This window comes from Sphaerodactylus townsendi, linkage group LG02 (genome assembly GCF_021028975.2).
Source record: "Sphaerodactylus townsendi isolate TG3544 linkage group LG02, MPM_Stown_v2.3, whole genome shotgun sequence".
NCBI classification, from domain to species: Eukaryota; Metazoa; Chordata; class Lepidosauria; order Squamata; family Sphaerodactylidae; genus Sphaerodactylus; species Sphaerodactylus townsendi.
Genome location: NC_059426.1, coordinates 67,338,544 through 67,344,636, shown reverse-complemented (window position 1 = coordinate 67,344,636; position 6,093 = coordinate 67,338,544).

Below are 6,093 nucleotides of genomic sequence, written 5' to 3'. Positions count from 1 at the left end.
TTAAAAGAAAATATAGCTGTGGAGAAAATGGACCTATACTGTTCCTATCAATTAATTTGGATCCTTTTATTGATCAAAGTGCAACTATGCTTTCTGTATGTGTGGTACAAGGAATATACAAGTAAAGCTTTGGGCTTGTCAGCTCTCAGTGCTTCCACAAGATTTGGGATGGGTGTATGTGTCTTTTTAAAAGACCAGTTATACTGGTGAGCTAAAAAAAATCTTACCAATAAACTTTCAGCAAATAATGCTACAAATAAACTAGACACTATAAATGGGTACAGGATCCTAACTGAACCAATATACTATGCTTCACAGGGAAAAAAACTGACAAGATGGAGCAGACCTACAGATACTGGCAAGACTGTGCTTTGCCACTGGCAAAAACCCTTATTCCATGTCTAGATAAAGCTAAAGATTGCCTCGCTAAGCATCCTTTGCTTATGATCAGAGACAGACCTCTGCAATCAGGGCTCTCTCTCTCCTAAATAGAAGACTTGCTCTAAATCTTCCAAAGATCGTACATGCCATACCTTATTGGGTCAAGAGAAACTGTCCTGGCTGCATGGTGGGCACAGTTCTAAGATCTTGCAGGTGCTGGGCCACACCTGCACAGGCACAGCTGCTGCCTGATAGGAATAAAAGGGAAAATAGCTCAGCAGCAGCAACCTAACATGTCATGCTGATTGAATACAGCAGCAGCCAATGAGATGTTCAAGCTTATTATGATGTCACCCCTGTATTTTTCCTTTAGGAGATTATGAACTAACCACTGTTCTGAAGCAGGGTGGGGGAGGGGGAAATGGAGGTTTTCCAGTGGCCTATGGCGCTGTTCTCTCAGTGAATGCATTCATATACGTGTGGGTGTGTAAAGTGCCATCAAGTCGCAGCAGCTGATTTAGGGCTAACCCCTTTTGGGGTTTTCAAGGCAAGAGACTAGCAGAGATGGCTTTTTGACATTGCCTTCCTCTGCACAACAACCCTGGCATTCCTTGGTGGTCTCCCATCTAATTGCTAAACAGGCTGACCCTGCTGGCTTGTTTTGTTGATGTTTTAGATTTATATGCCACCTGCCCCCCACCCTCACTATAGCAACAACCTATCAAATATAAATTTAAAAACAGAAACAGTTAAAATAGATTAAACTCCATAAAATAATACAAATAATAAAGATGGCATCCTAAGGTCCCAGCAGAGCTGACTCCTCACAGTAAGTGGGGAGTGGGACCAAGGGGAACATAAAGAAGAGGGATGATCAGTGAATGTAACAGAGCAGCCAAAAGTCCTCAACCATGTGCCTGGCAGAACATCTCCAGCTTGCAGGTTCTGCAGAGCCCTGGACTCTGCTGATAGAGAACTCCACCAGGCAGCTGCTGCAGCCAAAAAGGCCATGGTCCTGACCAAGGTGAATCGGATGGCTCTCAGGCCAGGGATGTCTAATAGATTTTTAGAAACAGAATGAAGCATCCTTGGAAATTGGAGGGACATGGCAGTAAAGTCAGTCCCCTGTGAGTCCCAGACTGTTAAGGGCCTTAAAGGTTAAAACCAGCACCTTGAACCTGCTCCAGAAGCTTATCACCAAACTCACCAAGGGGTCCTTAGCTTTTGAGGGCTGATGAGATCAGGCTGGCCTTGGCCATCCAGGTGAGGGCACACTGATACACAAATGGAAACGTGGAAGATTTAATGGAAAAGGTTATTCTACTAATCAGAAGTAGAGGAAAATGGGTGTAACTGTCATGCTTGTAATGCAGCGGTTCTCAACCTTCCTAATGCCGCGACCCTTTAATACAGTTCCTCATGTTGTGGTGACCCCCAACCCTAACATTTATCCATTTTACAGATGGAGATCACTGATGCAGAGAGTCTTAGGCAACCCCTGTGAAAGGGTCGTTCGACCCCCAAAGGGGTCCCGAACAGGTTGAGAACCGCTGTTGTAATGGCTGATAGCTGTCCTGGCTTGCTTTTGGGTCTTTTCACGTGGTAGTTTTTCATGGATGTACAGGTACAATCTGCAGCAATTTTTTCTCCAGGCTTTCTCATCACATTTTCTAATTTTTTGTCTTTCCACAATTTTGTTTTTTCTCCATAATTTCTCAGACAAACTTTTATGTAACTTGGGACAAAAGGAAGAATCAATGAAGGAATTGCAGAAAGATTTAAAAATGGAAAACAATGTCATTGGGGAGCTGGGATTAAAAACCATTGCAGTTTGGCAATCGAACTACAAGGAAATTGTGTGAGAATGTGCTTGATGCTTTGTCATTGCAAACGATGCTTGCTTCCGCTAGGAGGGTATTTATAACTAAGGGGCAACAAGCAGAATTTGCCTTAGGAAAGTCACTCAGCATCAACGAGACTCCTAAGCAGCTCCTTTTCTTTGACTCCAGTTAGTCCCTATTAATCAGTGTCTCTATTTTATCCTGTCTTCTTTGGAATGCTTTAGAATGGCTGCTAAGCAGATTTATATGTTCATTATTTTTAATGTGATGTCTCAAGCATCTCTATGCAATCAAGTGTATGTGTCCCAACTCTTAAGCCTGAAATTGTTGCTAGTACGTATATTCCCAGTTATGCTGATCGTATTGGGCCACATGAGTTCCTGAGGATTGCATAGTCTTAATACCTTAGTTCAAAAGGCCTTTCTCATCTAGAAAACACCAGTGTGGTATAGTGCAGTGGTTAGAGTGACAGATTAGGACTGGAAAATCTCAGGTTCAAGTTAGCACTCAGCCATGAAGCTCTCAGTGTGAACTTAGGCTAGCCATTTTCTCTCAGCATAATTTATTCTGTCTCAGCTTGCCTCAAAGGGTTGCTGTGTAGATAACACAAGGAAAACTGCACACCCCACTCTGAGTTGCTTAGAGGAAGAGGCAAGGGATAAAATACAATATAAATAGTCCTGCCCTCCAAGCTGGCACAAGAGTCGCCGTTACTGTTCTAATCCTTTTCCAATAGCTGAGACAAAGTTTCACACCTTCCAGGGAGACTTCTTCTCTCACCCTTTGGTTGGTGCTGTTCTGGAAGGAGCGGGGAGCAGAACTACAGCCACTTCCCACACTTGGTTTCCAGTCCTTTGCAGACATCCTCCATCTCTCCCCAGCCACTTTCCCTCATGCCCTAAACCAGTGGTGGCGAACCTATGGCACGGGTGCCAGAGGTGGCACTCGGAGCCCTCTATGTGGGCACGCGTGCACAGTTTGTCATGTGGGGGGAAATGGCTCCCCCACACACACATATCTGGGCTGGGCTGGGCCGCTGGACTTGATGTGCGTGCACCTCAGCGACCAGGGAGGACTTGGCTGGCAGGCCTGGTGCCTGTGCTCCAGGTGGCAGCTGCCCCGGCGGGGGCGGGGGGGGAGGAAGGCAGAAGCAGCAGAGATGTTGGAGAGGTGCAGAGCGGCGCATGTGGGACTTGCTGGAGGCTACAGCAGGTTGGCCCCTGCTTGAGGGGGTTATTCAGGTTAAATTGCCGCGTTGGCACTTTGCAATAAATAAGTGGGTTTTGGGTTGCAATTTGGGCACTCGGTCTTAAAAAGGTTCGCCATCACTGCCCTAAACCTTCTTTCCTGTCCCAAGGAGAAAGCTGACTCATCTCATAGTCTGAAAAAGAAACAGCTTGCAGTTTCTGCAAACTACACTGATGGATTGAACATATGCAAGTGTGCTGATTAGTATTTTTTTGACACATCACCACTTGGATCACAGCGACTGTCTTCTTCTGGCGCAGTGACACTCAAGCTTCTTTATTTATTTTATTTATGATCGGATTTATATACCGCCCTTCTCCCTTCCTATAGTTCTGTATAACCTTGGGACAAGCCTCCACGAACTCCTTCTAGTGGCTTCTCTGTATTTGGTTATTCATTAAATGACAGCAGAACACAATCTGATTTTTTTTTTAATTTCAACTTTTTATTATGCATCTCTGCAGCGCTCCAAGATTTATACGATTCTCCTTGGTCTAGGAGTTATAGGAGCAGCTGAAATGGGAGGGAAAGGCAGATAATTAGTACCTGCTGGGGAACCTATTTGCTTTGCCCAGGAACCTCCTAGTAATAGCTGGAAGATGAGTTGTTCCCCCTCGTGGCACGTAGGCTCCTCTTGAAACATGTGATTCCATTGCTGTGCTTGTGTGGGGGTTCATTTCAGCTCTAGGCCAGCTGAAATTTTCTAGAAAGGTATTGTTTCCATTCAGGAGATGGCTTACACCACTCGGCACTTGCCTTATTCCCCTCTGAGGCGGGCTATTAATGTTTGGAAGCTGACTGACACCACTAGTCCACTGGGCTCCTTCTGGGATGAGATCGTTGGAAAGATGGCTTCCTCTGTACAAGAGCCTCTTGGTACCATCCAGGACTTTCTTCAGGCCACCCAGGAATCTCTCTGAGCCATCCGATGTCTGCTTGCTTGTTGCATCTGGTGGTAGATTCTGCTGACTATTACCTTGGTCTTCAGAAGGCAAAGCTAGACCCATACTTCCGACCCTGATGCAGCTGGGTGCTACTTCATTTTGAGCCAAGGGTACCTTACTTCCAAAACCCGGCCTATATCCAGCAACTACCTCCTGCAGCCCTTGAACTTCACCTCCAGAAGAAGGCTCCAGTTTGTCAGGCAATTCATTACCCCCAGTATGTGACTTACATTCTGTCTGCAATTTGTTCTTGCTAGTAAGTACCTCACACTCCGGAGCAGAAGCATGTTTGGACAGCTGCTCATTCTGTCCTGTGTGCCATTCATATCCAGGAGAGGATCCATATTCATAATGAGTTTCATACACAGGGGAGTGTTTGTACCCGGATGGCATCTCATATGTAGAAGAGGACTCATAGCCATATTGCGACTTGTGAGGTGAGGTCTCATACTTGCATTGTGACTTGTGACCCAGGGAGGTCTCATGTACATATTGTGGCTCATGGATAGGAGACAATTCATACTCATATAGTGATGCACAAGTAGGAGAGCATTCCCAGCTACACTGTGAGTCATATATGGGAGAACACTCACATGTTTTTTGGGTCTGGTATATAGCAGAGCAGGGATATTCATAATCTTCCCCATTTTTCCTTGTGCATGTTGAAGGAGAGGTGCATCTGCAAGGTGACCCATAAACAGGATATGAGGGGCACCCATAATGTGATTCATCCATGGAAGGTGAAGGGTAGACAAAAGGCACTTCATCCTTCCTCATTTCATACCCCCCACATGGCTTGTTCCACCTATCAAAGGGCTCGTATCCGTCCAGAGTCTCATCATCATCATCAGGTGAGTCAAATTCAGGTTCCAGCTCACGTGCATCCTGTTCTTTGTATTCTGATGCCAACTCATCCTCTGCCTCTTTGTCACTGGCCACTTCTTCCGGGTTGTTGCTTTCTTCATCACCTGTAACCACAAAAAAGCAAAGGTGATTTGATGTTATTTTTGAAAACCTCGACCAATTCATATTACTTCTGCATTCCTTATGTTTTCAACAATGGAAATAGAACCATAGGTAAAAAAAACAGGCCCCTATAACTAAGTTACACAATTCCGCAAGCAGGGCTGACATGAAGGATCAGTATAGCAGGGCATCTGCTGAGTTGGGCCCACTTGCTCCCACTGAGAACAGAGATCATTCAGAGATCCCTTCAGTGTCACAGAAGCCCCTGGAGCAATCTCCTATTTCACTCCGAGAGTGGCCCCAATCGGAGCAGAATACAGTTGTTCCATTTAACCCTGTCATTTCTGATGTGGCTTAAAGCACAGAAGAGCCATGCTCTACTTTCCCATCCAAGATAACACACATGTGCTTGCACAGTGGGATTGTACTGGAGGCTATCTGGGCCAGATCACCTCAAAACCTAGTCCGAGACTAGGAGGCATTAAGAAACTGCTTCATCCCTTCCTTTGCTTATTGAGACAAAGTTTGTTAATTCTAAAGTATTTGTGATATCAGGAGGGACTGGACTATGACTATTGGTCCAGGACATCCAGTACAGAGGTTGGAAGAACTAGATCACATGGAGCAGGACATCAGAAGCCTGGGAAATCAATAAGTCTTTCGATAGTTAAAAACCTGCCTGCCTTGTAGCTTTGGCAAAGCATTCCCAAAAG